Below are 24,915 nucleotides of genomic sequence, written 5' to 3' on the forward strand. Positions count from 1 at the left end.
CATTAGGCTAAAAAAAATTTATTGGAAGCTATCAAATTAGCTCCCTCTCCAGCTGATAAGGAACAGCTTAGGTCCTTCATGGGACTAATTGAGTTCTACTCTAAATTTGTGAAAGATTTCTCGGCGAAAACAGCTCCCTTAAGATCCCTGTTGAAAAAGGGGGTGAAATTCTCATGGTCAAAGGAACAAGAGTCTTGTTTCTGTAGCATCAAATATGAACTCAAGTCTTCTGATGTTCTTACCCCTTTTGACATTAAACGGTCTTCTATCTTAATGGTTGACGCGAGTGGTGTCGGTCTTGGTGCCGTGCTTCTCCAGAAACATGATGGTACTGAAAAAACTATAGCCTTTGCTTCTAGACCATTGTCTACCTCTGAAGTTAACTATTCCGTTATTGAACGGGAAGCTCTTGCAGCTGCTTGGGGTGTAAACTATTTTAGAACATATTTGTGGGGTTCACGTTTTGTTCTTCGCACAGATCACAAAACCCTGGTTAATGTGTTGGCGCCTGGTGGAACAGGCAAAGGTTCGCCCAGGCTAGCCAGATTAGCTTCTCGCCTGCAGGATTATCAGTTCAAGGTCGAGTTCGTTCATGGCTGGAGGAACATTCAAGCCGATTGTTTATCACGCCTCCCTGCTCCTTCTGTTAAAGGTCAAGATTTGTTAAGTGATATTTGTGACGATATAGCTGTTGCCTCTCTGCAAGATGTTTTGTTTTTGTGTGAGAGTTCATTCTCAGCTGAGGAGTGGTCCAAGAGCATGGATGAAGACCATGTTTTAAAGGCTGTTGTTGATCTTGTTCTCAAGGGGGAAAGAAGAGAGAGTACCCTAGAGCCTTCTGTCAAACCTTTTCTCAGAGTTTTAAGTGAATTGTCCCTGTTCGGGAAAAATGTGTTAATGAGAGGTGATCGTTTTATTCCTCCTAGCTCCTTGAGGAGTAAAATTCTCAGTTTGGCTCATGAGGGTCATTTGGGCCAAACCCTCACTCAGCGGCGTGTGAAAGAAAATTTCTGGTGGCCTTCAATTGATAGTGATGCTGTAGATTGCGTAGTCAAGTGTTCCTTTTGCAAGGAAGGAGAGAACCGTCTAAAAGTTGTTGGTTCTCATTCAATCGGAAATATCTCTTTTAAAAGCTTACCTTGGCATACCATATGTTTAGACTTCATTGGTCCTATGAGTGAACTACCTTCAAATCAACGCTTTGCTGTAGTCGTTATTGATTGCTTTTCCAAGTGGTTGACTGTACGTTTCATGAGCGAGATCACAACAGATTCCACTATTCATTTCCTTAAGTCTGTTTTTCTGAATGAGGGTTTTCCATCCGTTTTGATTACCGATAACGGCACCCAACTAACATCTACCAAAATGGCTAATTTTGTGCGTGATTGTGGCATCTCTCATCACCGCACTTGTCTTTACAACCCTGAGAGCAATGGTCTATGTGAGAGGGTGAATCGACTGGTGAAAGGTGTGATTCAAATGTCTGTTGCGAGTGGATGTTTTTCAGACGAGCGTGTGCAAGAGTTAGTTTGGGCGTATCGCTCAACGCCCCATAAGCAGGGAGAAAAATCTCCCTTTGAGCTAATGCGGGGTCGTTCCCCTGTTTCAAGGTTGACTCCTGCCTGGCTAAGAGAAAATGATAAACAATCCTCCCCATCTAATTTGTCTCCTTTGCCTATCTCTAATGGAGATCTTGTCAAAGTCAAACCTGGTCGGTGTACCAAAGGTCTTTCAAAATTTAGTGGTCCGTTTCGTGTTAAGAAAGCTTTTCCTCATTTTGTACTCCTTGATAACGGTGCAAAATGGAACTACAGGAGAGTTGCGCTTTACCAGAAAAATGGAGCAAATCCTTCAGAGTGTTCTTCCTGTTTTTCTGATAAAGGTTGCAATGGTTACATGTTGTCCTCTCAGGAGGATTCCAGTTTACCTTGTTTGCCTGCTGTACGGGGGGAAGTGGGTGGTGGCGATGCCTCCTCATCCTTGTGTGACAATGGAGTTGGGGTTTCTATCCCTGCTTCTATTTCCACTCATTCTTCTTCTAGCGTGAGTTTAAGGAGTCCTCGTTCTCGCCATCCTCCTGCTTACTTAAATGATTATGTCCATTGAAAGTTTTCTCTGTTCATTTGTTTTATGCTTTTCTTTCTTTTCTTTTATTGTCCAAGGAGGGGAGATGTGTTGTACATGGCTTCTTCCCTACCTGTTCCCTTCCCTGCTTGCCCTTGTACCAACCTTCTAGATTGTTTATATGATTCTCCCTATGACACTATCCCTGGTTCTAATCTGTGACAGTTAATGCTTGGCCAGATGGGCGACGGTCCTGTTATCTCCTTACTGCTGCATTAAACTGCTTACCTGCCACCTTCCTGTCTCTGGAGCAATCTTTGTATTTACAACACACAACAAGATCGCGGACATACACAACAGCTTCAGCACTCAACCGACCCACGCCACGACCGAACCACCGCCCCCCACCACCACCCTCCGCGCCTGGACCCCGATCAGCACCGAAGACACCGTCCGCACAATGAACTCCATCCACTCCGGATCTCCTACCGACCCCTGCCCTCACCACGTCTTCAACAAGGCCAACGCTGTCATCGCACCCCACCTGCGGGACATCATCAACACCTCTTTCGACACCGCTACCTTCCCGGAGAGCTGGAAGCACACCGAACTCAGCGCTCTACTAAAGAAGCCATCAGCCGACCCCACCGAACTCAAGAACTACCGCCCCATCTCGCTGCTCCCCTTTCCTGCAAAAGTCATCGAGAAGACCATCAACAAGCAGCTGGCCGCCTTCCTCGAGACAAACGGATCCCTCGACCTCTCGCAGTCTGGATTCCGGGCCAACCACAGCACTGAGACCGCCCTGATTGCAGCCACCGATGGCATCCGAGCTCTGCTTGACAACGGAGAAACAGCGGCCCTCATCCTCCTAGACCTCTCCGCGGCCTTCGACACTGTCTGCCACCGTACACTAGTGCGTTATTATATATGGGGTAACCCAAAGAAAGTCCTAGGACCTGGGTATTGAGTGTTACAGATATGGTGGTCCTAGATGTTAACTTCCACACACAATATTTGATATTATTTCAAAGAAGCTTTTTCAATTCTTATTCCACATGCGAAATCAATCCTGCAATGAAGAATTTTGGAAACAAAAAAGAAAAAACACAATAGCCCAAAAACAAACAGATGTCCAGTACACACATAAAAGAATTGTTCAATCGTTTTAAAAGTAGAGGAGAGAAGACTCTACTGTTTATTCTCAATAAAATTCCTCCTCATGGTACAGTACATAAATATGCAGTTATTATGAAACAAGGGGTTACCAAAAGGGTAAAGTGCATAGAGTGAGAAGTTTAGTGCTCGTGTGAAAGAGAAAAAGGACCGAGAGGTCAGGGGATGGTGAATTACACAATTGTCTTTGAGTCCAAGGTTAAGATAATCCTTGGTGTGGTTCAACAAGAGCCTGCCCTCAATAGTTTTTGCAAAGAAATGTCAATCTTTTTGTCTTTGCGGCGATCAATTCGCTCGGTGCTTCGTATCTTCAGAGGGGGTGAGTGGGCAGGGGCATAGGAGATGCAGGCTCAATGAGAGGGAGATTGCCGACGTTTCGACCCAAGGATACGAAGGGCAGTTTATATCCTCATGGACGGGTCTTCATCAGGACGGGAAGGTGAAGGGAAACGGCTAAGTTACATTATACTCATGTAACCCCAGCAGTGTGGGCGGACACCCTTTAATGGTATGCCATATGCGAAAAGATCAATTTGGTTTTTGAAAGCCGTCCAAACGTGCTCTCGAGTACCTCGCTGTGTAGGGCGATGGATGGTAATTGATTGGTCGGTCGAACAGTATACACGCTGTGTCTCCTCAGTAGAACTGCGCGGCCTATCAATGGGGCTCTGTCTGTTGGCGACTGCTCTGAAGATACGAAGCACCGAGCGAATTGATCGCCGCAAAGACAAAAAGATTGACATTTCTTTGCAAAAACTATTGAGGGCAGGCTCTTGTTGAACCACACCAAGGATTATCTTAACCTTGGACTCAAAGACAATTGTGTAATTCACCATCCCCTGACCTCTCGGTCCTTTTTCTCTTTCACACGGGCACTAAACTTCTCACTCTATGCACTTTACCCTTTTGGTAACCCCTTTTTTCATAATAACTGCATATTTATGTTCTGTACCATGAGGAGGAATTTTATTGAGAATAAACAGTAGAGTCTTTTCTCCTCTACTTTTAAAACGATTGAACAATTCTTTTGTGTGTGTACTGGACATCTGTTTGTTTTTGGGCTATTGTGTTTTTTCTTTTTTGTTTCCAAAATTCTTCATTGCAGGATTGATTTCGCATGTGGAATAAGAATTGAAAAAGCTTCTTTGAAATAATATCAAATATTGTGTGTGGAAATTCACGTCTAGGACCACCATATCTGTAACCGTACACTAGTGCAGCGACTCAGCAACGTCGGAATCCAGGAGAAGGCACTGGAGTGGATCATCTCCTTCCTCGCCGGTAGGACACAGAGAGTCCGCCTCCCCCGTTCAGATCTGAAGCCACCGAAGTCATCTGCGGCGTTCCTCAAGGCTCCTCGCTCAGCCCAACCCTCTTCAATGTGTACATGACCCCCCTCGCAGACATCGCACGCCAGCACAACCTCAATATCATCTCCTACGCCGACGACACCCAGCTGATTCTCTCCCTCACCAACGACCCCGCCACCGCCAGAGCCAACCTCCACGAAGGGATGAAAGAGGTAGCCGAATGGATGAAGAACAGCCGCCTGAAACTAAACTCGGACAAGACGGAAGTCCTCATCCTGGGATCCTTACCCTCTGCCTGGGACGACTCCTGGTGGCGCCCCGCCCTGGGCAGCGCACCCAAACCAACAGACCACGTACGCAACCTGGGCTTCATCCTGGAATCCACCCTCTCCATGACCAGACAAGTCAACGCCGTCTCCTCGTCGTGCTTCAACATCCTGTGCATGCTACGAAAGATCTTCCGGTGGATCCCCACCGAGACCAGGAAGACGGTCACCCAGGCCCTCGTCACTAGCCTTCTGGACTACGGCAACTCCCTCTACGCTGGCACCACCGCCAAACTCCAGAAAAGACTTCAGCGGATCCAGAACGCCTCAGCACGACTCATCCTGGACATCCCCCGCCGCAGCCACATCTCCGGACACCTGAGAGACCTGAACTGGCTCCCGGTCACCAAGAGAATCACCTTCCGACTCCTCACCCACGCACACAAAGCCCTACACAACCAAGGACCAGGATACCTCAACAGCCGCCTCAACTTCTACGCTCCCAAACGCCAGCTTCGATCGACTGGCCACGCCCTCGCCACCGTCCCCCGCATCTGAAGAGCCACCACAGGGGGACGGTCCTTCTCCTACCTCGCCGCCAAGACATGGAACTCCCTCCCGACCCACCTCCGCCTGACCCAGGACCACCTCGCCTTCAGGAAGCAACTCAAGACCTGGCTGTTCGAGCAGTAGCGGACCCCCCTCCCCTTGCGCCTTGAGACCCTCTGGGTGAGTAGTGCGATATATAAATGCTTTGATTGATTGATTGAACAGTGCTGCAAGTCCATAATTAATTAACACAACAATCATGCAGTTACCTATGCAACTAAAAGGGTCACCGGCAGAATCCCCTATTGACATCAGTAGTTAATATGCAATGATGTACATGTGCTTAAATGGCCATTGCATCAATTATCATGCATAGTCAATTCACATACCAGGCCTTAATGCTGGCCATGATATGACGTCCCCTGTCAAGATGCGTCTACCATGAAAGTGTTGTGCAGTGTGTGTTGCGTTGTGTGAAAACGCAGCACGTATTTACTCCCAAGCAGCACCCCATGTACGAGAGTTAAATGATAGGAGGCGGTGCCCAAATCTATTGCAGTGCACACCTGTGTTTTTCCTTGCAACACAATCCTAATTTGCCCATGTTTCGTTTCCATGGTGCATTTGACATGTGTGTTGCCTTGTGCAGCATACAGGGATGATGGTCCATATACCTTGCTTTGTATCTGCGTAGGAAGTGTCAAATTACAATGCCTATACAAACCTTGCCTGCACACAGATGCACTTGCATCATGTTGAGAAGGGGCCTGCATATGTGAATGGCGAGCATTGGGTTCATGCTCAGGACAAATGCATTGGAATGCACCATCTCATATGTATTGAGGCCTTACATGTCATCTACATTATTTTTCATGTTAGGTATTACGCAACATCACTTAGCATCCCTGTGTATGACCATCGATGATGATGCCACCATGCTTTGAAATTGATGCCCTGTTAACGATAGGCCCTTGACAAAATGTTCCGAAAATTGCATTAATGTGCATGTGTACAGGTGCCAATGTGTAAGTGCAGACTGATGTGGATGTCATTGCTCCATTACAGACAACATGTCACAAGATGAGGAGAGGCAGTATCGCATCCGTCTTGTAAGATACCGCCACATACGGAATGTTGGTCGTTCATTCAGGCAGATGGGACGCCGACATGAACACTCACGTGTTGCTGAAGCCTGGACATCACCAACTCCCACTCCCCCATGCAACATGCAGAGCAGGAAGCAAAAGGCAAAAAGCTCACTCATGGACTCCGGACCAGCAGCTGGATCATATCAAGATCAAGATCCCCAAATGGACACTGAATCTCCTACACAGAGTAGACCCTCAGGCATTCAGACATCAGCACGTCAACATCTGGTTTGGTTGCACCCCCAGCTAGTCTTGGTTCTGGATCTGCAAGTTGTTCCACTTCTGGACATCTCTTGCATCTGACCCCAGTGACAACCACTGATCAAAAATCTGGACCCACCACTGCACAGGCCCTTGCAACGAAGACAGGTGGAGCTGCAGTAGCGCCACATGAACTGGCTTGTGCACAAGTTGGACGTACAGCAACAGTTGGACGTACAGCAACAGGGCATGCAGCTTCTGCCCCAGAGATAGACGGTGTGCTCCTGATGGCCAAAATTGGCAATATTGAGGCCAAAATGGAAAATGTCGAAAAGGCCCAAAAGGAACTGACATTGAAGGTTGTGGGCATGCAACTGCAGCTGGCCACCCTGCTGTCCATGGTTGCCGACATGAAGGCCACCATTGAACAAATGGACGAGCAGGAATGAACATAGAGTGAACAACTGTGGTCGTTGTCCATGACATGGAATGTCACCTGTCAAGTTACGGACCTTGTTATTGTTTACATTTTTTAATAGTTAGATAGTTTTTAGGATAGTTGTAGTACTTAGGAATAGTGTTAGGATAAGTGTTAAGTTATTAGGAGTGGGTGGGGGGTTGATGTATAGTGCATGTTAAATGTTTTTTAAGATGTATAAAAAAAAATAAAAAAAATATCATTGTTTAGTTAGGTAGGTTAATTAGTATGTGTTTAGATTAGGTGTATGTATGCCTGATGTGTGATTTTTGAATAGGGGGTGGGGGGTCATCTGTGTGTTGTGTAGTATATGTGAGGTAGGTATAGGAACAGTTAGACAAGATAAGTGTAGATGTTAGTGCCTTAGATTAGCTTAGTGTAGGATTTTATTACAAATATAGATAAGTGTAGTGTAGTTTAGCATAGCTTTTAATTAGTGTGAACTATTTTTGTAAATAAAATATGTTTTTCAATTACTATAAGTTGTACTTGTAGGCATATGAAGTTGTGAAATCAGCTCTGGGTGAGCCTTACCCTTGCTGGCCCAGGAATGTCAACAATGATCTCATATCTGAGATTACCGTTACATGTTAGCTATTGTAAGCCAAATGTTCATTACACTATCACTAATTCATACAGGCCAATACTTTTCCTTGAGGGACTTTAGGTAATGCGTCTCAGGTGAGCCCATGTGATAAACAATCATGTGTTAAGATTGTGGGACCTCTATCAAGACGTTTTTTCCGTAGTGAAGCTCAGCAGGCCTTCCTGCTGCGCTACCCTTTTGCAGGATGAAGGGCAGGACCGTGCCGTATCTGCAAGATACTGCGCATTCCTGTTGTTCTCACCAGCACTGTTGCACAATGGCCTGTTCATCGCTAACGCAGTCACCTTTGCACAATGGGGCAAGTGTGTCTGCCTTGCGGGGAACATCAGACTTGTACAGGAACGGACACCTCTCAGTTAATCAATCATCACAACGGCCTCTTCCTCTTACTATATCTACTGCATTGTGAGAAAAAGGGGAGACAAGGAGAATTCGCCATATTTGTCAACATTGTGCCTTCCTCACGCCTGCCCTGGGTCTGTGTAATTTCTGGACAGTGCCTCACATTTCATGTTCCTATTACATCTTGGGCAGTGTCAAAAGCCAATGGATGTTGCTGGGAAGGCACCCAGCAACACCCATTGCACGTGCCTGTAACGCTGATCAAGGCGTTCAAGGGTCGGATTTGTTGCATGTAGCATTATCGCATGACTATGTGCCTTGGTGATGGATGATGACTATTAGGCAGGGTTAGGCGTCACACAACGTCACAACAAGTGAGGGTCAGATGGCACAAGGGCCGTCATTAATTGGGCCACCTGGTATTGAGACTGTAGCTAAATTTTTGCAGTGTTTCCCAATGCTGAGGGCTAGTATGACGGACGTCTTTCCTGCAAGTAGAAAAGAAAGCTGGTTCACAGACTGGCTATGTAGATGCTGGGAAATGTGACCATGGCTAGGTCTGTTTTCCAGACGTATGTCTTGTGGGCCTAGAAGCAGATTCATTGGTAGAGCTTTGCTGGCCCAGGGTTGTGGCTGACTGTGTAGGCGTGTATGAGCTCCTTGAGTGTCAGTATATCTGTATGGGTGTGGATGCAGTAGAGCTCCTGTATGTGCTGGCGGTAGTGGTATTATCATGGGAGCCACAGGGAACGTCTACCTACGGTTGTCTGGACATTCATCATTTTTGTCCTGAGGGTATTTTTGATACTGATATTGAGGGCATTCATATTGAACAGGCTGATGATGATGGATGTGTGGCAGATCTAATCAATGCATCAGTTGGCAATAATTTTGATGCTCTTGCAGAGTTTGCAGAGGGTGAAGAAGTATGGTGAGGATACTGCTATTATCCGTAATGACAGGGTGAGGGATGTGTTCTGTACAATGTATAGTTTGGGTGTCACATATGAGTGCTGAACTGTTTATCCAGCACAGGGGACCCCCAGGTATAGTCCCATGTGGTAGTGGTTGTTATGAGGATGATGACCTGTTTTGACAACAAATGGAGATTTGTCTAGCTGAGGTACATACTTGTTGGCACATCTTGCATCCATTGCGGTTAGTAGTGTCCTGTGATGTTGGGTACCTTGGTGAGGGAGAGGCAGAGCTGGGTGTATTAGGCGTAGGTTACTATGCAGAGTCCATGTTCACTGATGTTCTCAGCAAGTGGGGCCATGTAGACATAGTAGACAAAGGTACTGAGGGACAGTCCCTGAGGAACTCAGCATCAGTACTCTGTGTGTTGTGCTGTGAAATATATTATGCTGAATCATCTGCTCCGGTCTGCAAGGGAGGAGACAATCCAGTGTGGTGTATTACCCTGCCTCATGCCATAGTGGAGTCTGGCTGCTGGTGTGTTGTGGAACATTGTTTCTTGAAATGATGCGATGTATAATGTATATGGAGTGGCAGTGTGACCGACTTTGAGGATTGTGTGGATGTTGCTGTGGTGTATAGGAAGGACCTCTTGATGCTGTTGTTTGTCATGGAGCAGGATTGGGAATGTTGTATGTTCCTATGAACATCACTGGGTGCATGATGACCCTCTGGTTAATGACTTTGACTGCAAATGTGTGTGGAAAGATGTGCCTGTGGGTCTTGACGTCTGTTTGGTCAGCAGGGGTGTAACTGCGAATGTCATTTAGCTCTCAGCATTTGCAATTACTGTGGAGGTGCATGTTCCAATGGTGGAGGCCATGTACTGTCCCTGTTCGTGTGCAATGGGGGATGCAGCCCTGTGGAAGATGTGCTGTGGGCAGGGGTGTGTGGGTGCTCCTTAAAGTATGTCCATCACGGTGTTTGTGGTGTGAAACATGTAGACATGTGGCCACCAGAGGATGGTGTGTAGTGTGGCTTACTTGGGCTAAGGTGTTGTGTGGTATGCCTTGCTTATGTTCATCTAAGTTGACATTCACTTGGCTGATCTAGTGGTAGGAGACTGTACCAAGTGTCTATAAAATTCCCGTGAAGTGAGTGAGGGCTGAGCTCGGTCATATTGTTTAATTTGGTATGGAGTTGAAGCTTGCCATGGATTGGCATGAAGTGTAGAGGATTGTGTCCTTCATGATTTTGCATTTGTGTGGATCAGATGAGTTTGACATTTTGCTGTGATGTTATCCCTGTAGGCGGAGTGTAACTCCTGGGGTTTGGTTGAGCCTCAAAGCTAAATCCAGCAGCCTGCACATGAGCATTGTTCGTTTTATGTCCGTGGATACACAGGTGACATTGGTGGTGTGTTGTATGTTGTGCTTCAAGGAAGTGTGCAGCCATGTATGTGCATATGTAGTACAACATCTGTAATTCGTAATGATCTGAGTTAGTGTGGCACATGGTGGATGGAGGGGTGTGTATCAGTGCTGAGGCAAGGGGCTCTGTGCTGATCTTGCACCAGTGTCTGCACAGGGACTGTGCCCTTGACATGTGTATGGTATGTTTTCTGAATGATGAGAGGATGCATTGGGGCTTGGATCAGGGAGGATGTGAGGGATGGCCAAGGAAAAAGTAGTTACCTTGGATGACAATGTGTGCCCGGGTGTGTCCCACCTTGTGAGTTGTGTTGATGACAACCTGGGTATATCTGATGTCGGGGATGTTGTCTAGGAGTGCGGTGAGGTTGAATAGGCAGAGTTTGTCAATGAGTCATACTGGTGTCTGAGCTGTACATTGTCCACGTATTGTAGGTTGTTGTGCGGTCTGTGATCTGCATTGTAGTTGGCAAATATTGTGGCACATCAAGGATGTCTGTATGCAAGGGTACAACATGGAGTTGTCCTGTAGTTGACTTTGATACAGGAGTGGATATGTTCAGGACTGTGCAATCACTTGATCATAATGTCATTAGTCTGTTGGAGGCAGTTCCTGAAGATGATGGCAAGGCATCCCTCCATGGTGTTTGTGGCCGTATTTCTGCATGATCTTGTACAAGTTGTGGATTGCGTATGCAATGCCAGTTGCAGATGTGACCCAGGCAACGTAACTAGTGCCAGAGGCTGTAGTTGGCCTCACACATTTATATGCCATTTCTGTGCACAGGACATGTGTGTAGGAGGATGCAGCTCAGGCATCACTGTGCATTGGCATACAGCTGGCTGTTCATAGCTGTAATTGTCAGCAGACGGGGTAAGGTGCTTCAGCAGTGTCAACATGAGACTGTTGCTTGGTATTTGCACGGTGTCCTGAGCTGACAGTTGTATTATCTCACAAGGTTGCATACATGGAGTGCTGCATTTGTAGTGGGGGTTGTTTTAACAATCAGGCTAACTTCAGCTGGTCTTGCGCATGTTGTGTATGTTCACTGATGTGATTGAACTCTGCACAACAATGGTACCTATATACATAATCCACCATTCAGCTGGGGTCGTGTGTAGGGTGAGCAGCTTGTAGCTGGAGCATGGACGTGTGTGGGTGCTGGATGGACAGGTACCTGCAGTGGCAAGTAAAAGTCAGTGTGAAAACGGACCAAATACAGGGGATACACAACAGACAGGCCACATTAGCTCTATCAGGAACAGCAAACACACACACCAAGGGCACAATACAGTGAACAAGGCACAGACACACCATGGCGCCACTGGGAAATGGCCTCATTGGCAATCTACATTGTACTAGTGGTACAGATTGTACCACAAGTGTATTGGGGCATTTCAATTGGGGAAAGACATTTCTTGTGTGTAGTAGCACAATAATCTGTGTGACAGGCCTGTACATAAGTACTTATTGTGGAAGTATGGTGGCTGACTCATTTTCACATAGCAATTTAGTGGATTTTCTAACAGACTCCAAGCTTGAAATCGGTCACGTTCTCACTTCTCCAAATGAAAGGTGTAACCGTGATCAAGGATCAGTGGTGTGGCGAGGCTTTGCCATTCGCTCAGATTCACATATGTGTTAGGACATCTCAATTCTGACATGTCATGTAAGTCATCTTGCCATGGCTAATTCCGCAGCTAATTTTGTCCGTCAGTGTGTCAACATACATCTGGCACACTGAGCCTCATCAATGACAGCCTTGAATCACATTAGAAAAGTGAAAATCGTTATGCTTCGGTGCCACAAGGCATTAAGGCATGAGGGCCACAGTCTTTGCAGCAGCACTGAAGTGTTTGTAGGACTTCATACATGAGACACCATTTGAGTGTTGAGTGATGTTGTTGCAATCACTGGTGTGAAGCATGTCCCTATTCCTATGCTTAAGTTAATAGAATTGTCTGCTACTTATCTTACCTTAGGATGTGCCTTTGATGCCAGCCACGTACTGATGTTTTCCTTTCATACATACATGTGGTATGTCAGATATTTCATGATCACATACATACACCTTGGACTGAGCCACATTTATGGTAGCGTGCAAGCAGATCTGATTTTCCCACTCACCCCCTCCTTGTACAAACTTTTAGTGTTAGTCATTCTAACTTATGACATCATTCGTTATGTTGCACATTAGCAATGCTGTAGTACACACGTTACTAGTCACTTCATGAACGTTGCCGGTTGGACATTGCATGTTGTGGTTGCAAATTAATGTAAGTGACACAACTTAGCAAGTAGCAAGGTATGACAGGACTCTGATCATCAAGGGACACATACAGTAGGGTTGAGGATGTACATGCACTGTCCATACATCAACATGACATTAGTGACATTTATGAGTGAGTAGTTTTTTTTGTGTGATAAGGGAGTGTCAAGATCATACGTTCACCTCATGGAGGGAGGCCACAGATAATTTATTGTACATCCATTGCCTAGCAGTAATTTGTTATTCATCATTACTCGGGTAAAATGTCAGTATTATGAGCACCAGACAGTGTTTATTTCTTGTCATGGTACAATATGTGATGCTAACGCATGGTTCTGCGGAGGACTGGACAATCTTCTGATTCTTCTTCATCAGATGTGTTTGTTTTCACAGCTGATGGTGTAATCAGTTGTGCAGTCGACACAGGAGGCATGGACACATCAGGGACTGCAGATGTTGATGGGATTGTACCTGCATCATGTTCCATGCCCATCAGGTACCGCATAAATGCGCTGAGCATGACTTGGTGGTTTTCAAGCACAGCTGTAACATCCCATTGGTCAGCCAATGTTGTCAGGTATGCATCCTGTTTTACATTCATTTCTTTATGGGTGTCCTGAATTTCCCTCAGCCTGTTGGCCACTTCAAGGCTGGCACTTGTGTTAGGCATTTGTCTGTGCCTCTGCTGCATGACTTCTGATATGTCATTCATGGCATGAAACAAAGTACGTGGTGGTGCATCGTTGCTGCTACCAGTTTTCCGCACTGCCAGTATTGGATGTTAGGCAACGGAGCACTCCCTCTAGGGTACCTGCCATGCTCTCTATTCCTTTACGCACCTCCTGTGCCAACTGACCCTGTACATCCACAACACGTTGTTCAAAGGAATTTAGCGTGTTTGGCGAATGGTGAGGCTGAGATGTTGTGGGAGGTGGCGTAGGAGTGCTTCCATGTTGGGCAAGCGGAGATCCCACTGTGCTGCTTTGCCTTCTTGTGGGGGGAGAGGGAGTTTGTATTGATTCCAACAAGTCCTGGATGAGGCCTGTGTCCACACTTGTTACACTTTCACCGTCCTCATCATTGGATTCAAACATAGGTTCCTGCTCATGAGTAGGTGTACCATGCCCTGAAATAAAAAATAGATGTATGTTTATGATCATGTCTGACATATGGTGTACAGATGCACAATTTTGAGTCATCTACCCTTTTTGACTTTGATGTGTGTCAACATGTCAAAGTTAAAGCTACACATCATCACTCATGTTACCTAAAATGACATGGCATGAATCATTTGATGGATACAAAATGTTTGTCCAAAAACATGGCACATGGCCAGACAGTGCTTACACACTTGCAACATTCAACTTGAGTGCATGTCCTGATGTCTGTTTTGTTGGTGTATATTGGGGACACATTCCAACACAGTAGCAAGTCCAAGTGGCATTTTGCACTCTATATGTGTGCAACAGGTATCAGGCCACAATTACTGAGGATCTGGGACATGGATTTCTTACCATCTCACATCATCCCACCTGTCATAGCCATCACAGCTGTGTTGTTTGTGTGTGGCCCATTTCCTGTGTCTTCATGCTAATTACGTTATATTTGGATAATACAGATTGCTCCTGGTATGTTGCTCAACCTACACCCAGCTCCCCCTGTGTGCCCCTGCTGCCGCTGCTGAGTACACACTGGCAGGTGTGCAGAACCACCATATTAGTGTCCCGTTAGTGGCCTCAGTGCAACTATTTTTTACCCTGTTTGCACACCATTTTGTTTTCAGTGCCACTGTTCCACCACCCCATGCACACTTGTTGCTCCCGCCTACCAGCTGCTCCTCCCTCCCACATCCCCATATGTGCCAAACTTTGCTCAACTGTGCTACTTGCGCACCAGAGGCACACCTTAAGCAAGCCCGTCTGCAGCCATCTGCGTCTGGACCATGCCCAGCGCCAGGACCCCTTGTGGCCACTAACGCCACTACACCAGACTCCAGTACTACGCCTGTACCCTCCATGCACTCAATGCCGGCCAATACAACACTTGCTATCAGGCCACCACAATGACATACACACGGGACCCTTCTCCTGCCGCACATGCAGCGTCACATGCAACTGAGCCACCAAACCCCCATGGAGTGGACCCAGCCACCTCCGATGCATTATCCACAACACCCACTTCACACGAACACAGCCCATGTGGCTCTGGGATCTGCTTGACACCTCCGCCCCAGATGTGTGATTATTAAACGTGACCTGGTGGAACTACTCCTCTGCAACCAACATCACCATAGACATCCCAGACAGCTACAAGTTCAACCGCAGGGATTGCGCTGACTGATTTGGTGGATGGGTCACCATCGACCACAAGTCCACCCTCAAGGTCGGTACCCATGCAGACAACCCCATCAATACCTCCAACCACCTGCACATGAACATCCACACCGACACCCAACACCACCATCAGAGGACCCTCGTGTACAGCACACACCGACCCTGTGCTCAGTTCTGCTGCTTAGTCAATGACCTCACCAGCCCACACGCACTCCCCTCCACGCACTACATCATCCTGTGGGACCTGACCTTACACCTCAAGGACAACAACGACGACAACTCCACCATACTGATCAACGACCTCGCCAGACCCGGCTGCAGACAACTCGGGACCAAACCCACGCCGCCAGCCACAAGCTGGACCCCGTCTTCTCAACAGGCACCCACGTCACCTCCAACCATACCACTGAACTGCACTCGACCGACCACCGCAGCATCAATTTTACCTTCTATTAATCAACCACACACCACCGCAGACAACTGCTGCCTCACCAATGCTGGGTAATAGTAAACGTAGACCAGCTGATCACACCCCTCAGCCAGAGCCCGAACTACAACCCCACCAACCCAGTCGCCAGTGCCAAAAAACTCTGACAGTGTATGTAGGACTGCACCAACACCTTTGCCCCACTCACGTTACCCTCCAACAGCCACGCCTGCAACAGAGCCACCCGGTTCACCGACTACCTCCAGACCTAACAACGCACATGCCGGAAGATGGAGTGAACATGGCTCCATGGACACACACTGCACGACCACACAGTCCACAAGGACGCCACGTGTATACATCACCACCTCAACAGATTGGCAAAGAGCTCCTCCTTCCAAGCCTGTCTGGATACCAATGCACACGACAGCAATGAGGTTTTCTGCATTGTTATTGAACAGAGAAACCCATGCGCAAACGTTATCAACATCTCACCCTCACAAGAAGTGTGGGACTCACTGTCCATCTTCTCACAGCGCACGTTTGGTGACATCGACAACAGCTTCACCACCACAACCACCCCAACTATGCCAGACTCCACCTCCCCGGCGAGGACCACCAGCGCCAACCACAGCACCTCCTGGTACTACGTCGACAAGGACGCAACACACAAGGTCATGAACTCCATACACTCTGGATCACCAGCAGTACCATCACCACACCACTTATTGTACAAAGCAGAGGAAGCGGTCATACCACAACTACACAAGTTCATCTACATCTTCTTCAATGCAGCAACATTCCATGAAATATGGAAGCACGCCACAAGCAATGCCCTCCTCAAGAGGCACAAGGCACACCCCAATGCCCTCGAGCACTCACGGCCCATCTCCCTGCTCACTTTCCCAACGAAGGTCATCTAGGTAATCTTCAACATGCAATTGGGCCACGAGCTGGTAGACCCCAACATATTTGACCCGTCCCAGTCCGGATTCATACGTACATACAGCAGCAAGACAGTCCACATGTCAGGCACAGACAACATCATGCGGCAACTAGCCAGCACCAAGACAGCAGCCCTCTTCCTCCTAGATCGGTCAACCGCCTTTGACACGGTATGCCATCACACTCTGAAGACACACCTCCGAGAATCATGATTCCAATTGAAGGCCCTAGACTGGACCACCTCCTTACTCTCCGGCAGAACCTAGAGCGTCCAGAGTGTCCGAAACCCATCCATAAAATCGGACGCCATCAACATCATCTGCGGCGTACCCCAGGGGTCATCCCTCCGCCCAACACTGTTCAACATGTACATGTCCCCCTCGTACACGTGGGCCGCAATCACAGCCTCTACATCATCTCCTACACCAACAACACCCAGCTCATCCTCTCCATCACCAGGGACCCACAGACACCCTGAACAAACCTCCACGAGGGAATGAAGTCCATCACCAACTGGATGAGGAGCAGCAGTCTGAAACTGTACTTGGACATGACACAGGTCCTCATCCTCGGACCCACACCCTGAGCCTGGGACGACTCTTGTCGGGCAACCACACTGGGAACAGCAACAACACCCACTGACAATGCACACAACTTACAATACATCCAGTACTCCTCCCTCTCCATGTCTGAGCAGGTCGACACCATCTCCTTCTCATGCTACAACTGCCTCCGCATGCTATGCAGGATCTACAAGTGGATCCCCACCCCAGACAAAAATAACTGTGACACAGGCCCTGAGCACCAGCAGACTGGACTACCACAACGCACTGTTTGCAGGATTCCCAAACAAACACCTACAACTACTGCAACTCATCTAATACACTTACGGCTCATTGATTGTCAACGTCCCCCACGGCAGCAAAATCATCCCCCAAATGTGAGACCTACACTGGTTCCCCATCAGCAAGTGGATCAGCTTCAAGCTCCAGACCCAGACACACAATGCACTCCAGTAGGCCGCACCAGCCTACCTGTACAGCAGACTCAGCTTCTACACCCCCACACGCCAGGTCCGCTCCACCAGCCTCCCCCTCACCACTGTCCACCGCATCCTATGACCAACCTCCAGCAGCAGATTCTTGTCCTACCTCGCAGCCGAGACCTTGCACATCCTCCCGGCCCACCTACGGCAGACCCAGGACCTACTCCCATTCAGAAGACTCATCAAGACCTGTCTCTTTGAGCGGTAGCGGCAGCCCCGTCCCATCAGAGTGGTAGATCCAACAGGTGTTTTTACATGCTGAAGGAGTTGTTCCAAGGACGCGGACTTCAGTATTCTCTGATTTTGATTTCATACAGCTGTGGTTCATGCAGACTGCGACGTAATGCATTCCTCAATGTATTTCAAGTGTTTGGTTGGTGTAGTCTTAGGTGTGAGAGAGTATGAGCTGTCTGTCATCAGCAATGGATACAATGTTGAGGCTGTGTTTGGTTTCAAATGGCGCTGAGGCAGCCCTGTTGATGTTGACAAGGGTCAGACACATAGATGGTCCCTCTTGCATTCAGCATTGGAATTACGTGATTTTAAAGGCGAAGGTTGTCAGTCTGATCCTTGGACCTTTTGCTGGGATGATTGACCCAGTTAAGCGTTGTTCCTTGGAATCCTGCTTCATGTAGTGTAGAAAATCTGTGTGGTGTTAGTCTGTGCCGGAGCACACTCACAGCTCCTGGTCCCGGAGGGGGCAGATGTCACCTGTGACTGTGAATAGGGTGATCTTGGTGCTGTTGTTGATGTGATGAGGACAGGGCTGTAGTGATCCCACAGGTAGCTGTATCTCATGTTGGAGGGGGTGTATTGAGCTGTGACTGGTGTCCAGGTGGGTATGCTAGTATGGCTGTTGTGTTGGGAGAGGTTTGCGTGGTGCTGCCTGTGGCATCTCATGTGTACGGCAAAGTTGTTGTAGTGACATTTTTTTATTTATGGTGAACTTTGTTGGACACTTAACACAGGTCTGTAGTGCCAGGGTGATGTCTGTAGCTTTGCAGCATAGGTTGTTTTATTCATGCAGGACCTTGACGAGTTTGCAGGACTTTCCATTATGTTGGATTATTTTTTTGTGGTACTGCCTCATTGCGTCCATGTATGTGTTTTACATTTTAGGTGTCTTGGTGTTTATACAGTTCTTACCAAGGTATCTGGTGGTGCCTCTTGCTTCTTAGAGATCAGTGCTCTACCATGCTGTGTCCCTGTAGTGCTGTTTGTTAGGCTTGCAGAGGGTGGAGGTCTGGTATGCGCAGTTGCGTATCCAGGTGTGACTTTCACTTGCAGTAACGCTGGTGTTGGCTGTGTTTGAGACCAGGGTGGTGGTTGAGGTATGTCAGCAGTGTAGGCATGTGAAATGTCTGCAGGTCATGTTTGCAGAGGCCTGTTGTCATTCTCCAATGTTTTCCATGTATGAGTGCATGGAGGCTGGCTGAGCTGCATCAGTGAATGACTGTATATCAGTTGCTGCTGGAAATGATTGCATTTGGGACCCAGATATGCGCATTCAGACTTGCGCTTGCACAGCGGCTGACATTGAGTAGGGTAATTGTGAGGTACATTATTCAGTCATGACGGAACACATGAAGACAGGGGTGGGGGCCTTAGTGGTAGTTCATAGACCATATGTGGAGTGTGGGCTCAGATGAGAGCACTGAACTGACTTATTATGGAGACACAAGGGACGAGTGACTGATGTGATCATGCTATGTGTCATCATGGCATGGGAGGGTGGGTAGGGGACATCTAAGATGAGGTGGGTCATGTGCATATTGGCAAGATTACTCAGGTGCCACCCATGATGACCAGAGCAGTAATACCCACTTCCATGTTTGGTATGCAGGCTGCATTTCAGCCTCCATGGCAAACATGGCCGACACTCCAGCATGTGGCTGCATGACTTATCCCATTTCCTATTACCAGTCACACCAGCACTTCACAGCGTTGTGATTGACTCAGAGTAGTGAGCCTGGCTGGATAATTCCTTTTACGTGACACAAAGGCAGGGTTGCAAAGGCTCCAGAGAAATGGGACACAGCTTTGAGGTCAGACTTCCCTCAATGTGTGTCTGATTCACAAAACAAACTTAAAACTCAATCCTAAACTTAACCTCATGCGTGCGAGCGCAATTCCGCTCGTATGCTGAGATTTTTTAAATCGCATGCTACGTGACGAGCTGGGCTCGTCATCAGCGTGCGAGCGGGCTATGCCATGACGAGCCCAGCTCGTCATCAGCGTCGAAGGGGTTAATACTATTTTGGTGTTGACAGTATACACTTACTACTCTTGGCATTCACAGAATTAACTTAATACTTTTGGTATTCACAGAAGTTAGGATTTTGCCTTTAGTCTGTCTTAAGTCTGTCTTCAGAGAAACGTAAGACAAAATCCTAACTTCTGTGAATACCAAAAGTAGTAAGTTCATTCTGTGAATGCTAAAATTAGTAGGTGCATTCTGTGAATACCAATATAGTAGTAAGTTTTGGATTGAGTCTTAAGTTCATTCTGTGCATCTGCCACTATATGTTTTGCAGAACACACTCACACACACATCCCTGCATCCATAAGACATTGGTTGTTCTTTCCTGCATTTGTTAACTCACAGCTGTCCCCCCCCATTGCCAATGTTTGCCACTGTGCCCCCATGCAGAGCAGGTGTGACACTCTTGTACCGAAAAAGGCACATACATAATACCGAAACATGCCATGTCATCACATTCCATTGAATTCATTGTTAATACTATGCATGTTGCAACTGTAGAGTAGGTGTTGCACAGCGGAGACTTTAATTACACTGTTCAAAGTTCAGTGAGTACATGGACAAACTATCCATGTCACCACACACCCAGACCTAAAGCATTAAATTCCTTTCTGAACAACCACGACACACACAATTGAGTCAGATTAGTGAGTAATGCACACACCATTTTTCATAGCCAAAAAATACATACACAGCATTTGTTCATATTTTCAACATTTCACCCCCTATTTCTCATGATGTACATCTATACAAATAATAGTTCAGACATATGTCCCCCATGACACAACCAATTGTTATTATTTGACACATAAAGGCACAACATTTTTGTTATTTTTCAGATTTGTCACAATTTCTTTTTTTTCATACTGACACACATTACCACTTGTAGTACTTACATCACAAAATAATTGTGGTCACAGTTAAGTATTTTGAGATGATATTTTGGTACACATGCATTGCATTGTTGACATTGTGCAGCATACATTGAAATGGTCATCGCAAAAGACTACGGCAACCATAGTCTACGCTGTTTGCATTTGACTGGCTCAGGTCCACACTGTGAACCAAGGTTTATTCCTCTTGGACACTGCAACAATACAATGTCAGCTACCTCCTCACCTTCAACCCTGTACGCCACCTCACCTGCCAGGACGTAACTCTGCTACAGACATCACCATCACTGTCACTGACAACTTCTGTGTCACCTGCATGTGGCAGCACGACAATCATGGAAGAGGCATTGTTAACCCATACACTGGTACACTCAGAATGAGCAGGCACTCTAATGTGCCATGGTTGACCATGTACTACGACAACTACATTATCGTGACCAGGGCCATGGCCATACTCAGCAGCACACTCATGTGCAGGACACACAGGCCATGTGCTCCATTCTCCAACACCATTGTTGACATAATTGCACCCCAGTGTGTGACATCCACAGACAGCATCCCTCTCGATGACCTCCAGTTCCACCTCAGCAGGTTAAGTTACCTGACCAACAACACCTCCAGGTTAACTTCACTGACATCAGACACAAGCATCAAGGGACCTCAACATACCACTGAACAGGACACGGTTAAGCACCTCTAGTACGGCTGCAGGTACTTCTGATTCAGGTCTGACTTCATACTCTCCTGGCGCTACCATCATTGAATGCATGACATATGTGACTTGACCAGCAATCACCACCGCCATCCTTGCACCCTCTTGCAGCTGGAGCAAGGACAGTGCATGACACTCCTTGTGCCAAGACAGTCCACCAATGCTTAAATACTTGTGTCACTACAGCACACAAATAGCACTGTTAGGATCTCGAATGACACCATCATTTCTGCACACCTCATGAATGTACTTGCATCCCTACTTTCCCCCTACCTCATGGCAGCCATGTATGTGGCCAGTGCTATTGGCATCGTCTGCCACTATGCATTGGTGGAGTTGCGGCATGGTTGTGCATACACTGACATTATGATTTGTAATGGATCTGTCATTGCTTGAATCATGGAGCAATGTCCAGTGGGTACTGTACATCCATGCTATTGCAAGGAGTGACATGGTGAAAAGTGTTGCCTCGCTGTCTTCTTGCAGCAACAATTTTCATGGTTGCGCCATAGGAATGCACACAATATTGTTGTTGTTGCACTTTTGTCGAGTGTATCTTTGTCACCGGGCAACCCTGTAACCTTGTTTGCAGCGCTGTCCAGTACCACTCCCATGCATATATGTTGTGCCACGAATTGTCACCTTCCTTAGGGACATGTATGTTGTGGCTTTACATTCCAGGAGCTATTGTGCATTTGCATGAGTTTGCTTGTTTCTCTCATGTCTGTGACAGCCTTGCTAATCTTGCAAGGTGCAGTTAGTGAACTTGTTAGCAGTATTTGGATACGTAACGCTTACTTTGCATGTCATTGCCATAGTTTTGTTGGGACATGCAATGCCATTGACATAGAAGTTGCTATCACTCCTGAGCATTTGCTCTCATCTGTATGCAACAGCTTGCTAATGTGATTAAACATTCTTGGCACTTAAGCTACACAAACAGTGCTGCAGACTGGCTGATGATCCATTTGTATAATTAACTATGGTGCATATTTGCTGGATGTTTAGCAGCTGGACTGCGCCCCTTGCAATATAGGTGTGCTGCAGTGCATGCATAGGTACAGACCATGAATGGAGGCATTCGGTGAGATGGTGCGCATTCCTGCACACTATTGATGTTCGATGTTCTTTCACTGCAAGAACACCATTGGTACACTTATGTTATTCCCATGGTCGTGTCAACATAGATGTGCTGTATTCACTGTATGTCAATACATGTTGTTATTCATGTTATATACGTCATTCATCCAGACGTAGCTGGTCAGTGCTTAAGTCATGCATTCATGTGAGGAGCATCATTCAAGTACAGCAAACCTTGGTGCAGGCCTCTCCCGGTGACACTGCCTCACCCATATACCTACCATGATGCAGGTGTGAGGTACTGACACAATTGCCAGATGCTAATGTATTTCCAAATTTTGGATGGATTGCACATCACCACTACTGATATTTTTTTTGGGATGTGCAGACCCACCATGCATATGTTATGCATGATGCTTGTGTAATGTGGCACAGGGCTTTGCATGCTGAGTAACATTCCTGAATACTTTCCCTTACATATGCAGATGATGTGGCTGAAACCATCATGCACAATGAAAGATTTTGGGCCTGCATGGGGTGACTATGAGTAGGGTCTCTTTATTGGTGTCACCTGTCCTTCACAACGACACAGGTGCACAATGCTTGGCATGCGCGGACCCAGGCAAACTTGCACCATGTTGCAGGGGGTCCAGCGGTGCAGGGGATCAGTGTTTGTGTGCATGGAAGGGACACATTCCTGCATGATGCAGTCATCAAAAGATTTTTCCGCTTTCTATGTGTCCACTTGAATGCAAAAGCTATATGTTGGGTATATCAGAGAGGGAACAGTTAGCATTTATTCAGGTTGTGCATGCCTTACAGAGACCCTGTGTATGCATATCTTTGTTGCGCAGCGTAATAGTTACAGTTTGACTTTGCTATTGTACATTGTCAATTGGACATGGATGTTTCAGGGTACACCCCCAGCAACAGCCCTGGAATTGCGCTTTCTCACACTTTAAAGTGGGAATGATGCAATGACATGATATGTTGTACTATGTTACATGGCTGTCTGTGACCTATTATTGTGGGTGTGGCACATTGTGCCACAACTACATGAACAAAATAATATCCTGGCAGCACAGTGGTAGCAGTCCAGGTTATACAAGTGTGAAACTCAGTCTGTTGCAGGATGTTGTGTGATTGGTATTTCATGAGGGTAGTTGTACATTTGCACCTGCATGTGGCACATGTCAGGTGCAGCAGTGGGCTGGGACTTCACTTTGGAAATATGTTTTTACTTTGACAGGGGTAGGTGTTTACCAAATGTAACATGTGCATGTCCCTGGTACAATACTTTTTGAAGACCCTTCACAGTTCATGACATTGCATGACTTCTCTTTCCACAACACGTCAGTAATTGAGCCAGCCACCTTAGTTTATCCACGGCACAACATTACCTTCTTTGCACATTTCCCCTTGTAGGGACTTACCCTGTGTGTCTTGCAGTTCCTCATGCTCTGCACTGTCCTGTCCTGGAATTCCAACCACCAACTCGTCTGGGATGACCGCTGAAACCCGCTCCTCAAGGTCATCCAGCTCTTCCTGTTGTGATGGCCTGCCTCCTCCTGTCACCCCTGCTTCTTTGTGGTTTTTTGCCATTTTTTCTTTTGTCCTGTGCTTTATGTCATTCCAGCGTTTCTTAAGGTCAATAACTGTCCTCTTAGATTGGGCCACACAGTTGACCTTTGTCAATATGGACTGCCAAATAGCTGTGCTGGTGGTCTGTCACCTCATTTATGAGTATGTTGTTCTTCTCAGCACTGAAATTAATTTTTCTTTTCCTCTTTCCATTTGTTTCTCCCTGTGTTGCAGGTTGGGAATCCTGGCTGCCATGTGGAAGGTTCCCTTGACTGCTGCTGTGTCCTTCAGGCTCCATGGTAGCAATTTTTTCCATTTGCGAGAGAATTAGGAGATGAATGCGTGTATTTTTGGCGTTTTCCAGATTCTGACGCAACGTGAAAGTGGCGCAGCGACGCGTACACTTGCGTCAGTTCCGCAATTGCGACTTACGGCACTTTTCCCGCACTTGCGTGACTTTTCGGTGCGTCAGGACGGCAGCGTCTGCGTCACTTTTTCCCACCTTGCGGCATCACTTGCGACATGATGCGCCATTGCATTAATCTGAAGCATCCGCGTCGCAAAATTCTGACGCAGCGCGTCGTACGGAATTGTGATGCATCCCTGCGCCTGCGCAAGGATGCGTCACTTTTCATAAATGAGGGCCCTGGAATGCCCTGCCTGTGACCCTGAAGTTGGACACAGATCTTCTTCGCTTCTGCAGGGGTTTAAAAACTTGGCTCTTTCAGCAGTAATTTGAGCAGTCTTCTTCAGTAGCTTCATTGACAGATGCTTGGTAGTTCATTCTTCTTCAGTCTATCCCTTGGCGCCGGGAAACCCACTGTGGGTAGCCGTGTGCCTTATAAGTTTAAATGAATAAATAAAATAAATAGAGAAGGAGCGG

General features: G+C 47.0%; 1 pseudogene; it reads right to left on the reverse strand.

Moving 5' to 3' along the window:
* Nucleotides 1-13,078: 13,078 nt before the first annotated feature.
* On the reverse strand, nucleotides 13,079-24,053 carry LOC147707540 (uncharacterized; annotated as a pseudogene).
* Between the last annotated feature and the right edge of the window lie 862 nt (nucleotides 24,054-24,915).

The sequence above is a fragment of the Lissotriton vulgaris genome, chromosome 6, assembly GCF_964263255.1.
Source record: "Lissotriton vulgaris chromosome 6, aLisVul1.2, whole genome shotgun sequence".
Taxonomy (NCBI): Eukaryota; Metazoa; Chordata; class Amphibia; order Caudata; family Salamandridae; genus Lissotriton; species Lissotriton vulgaris.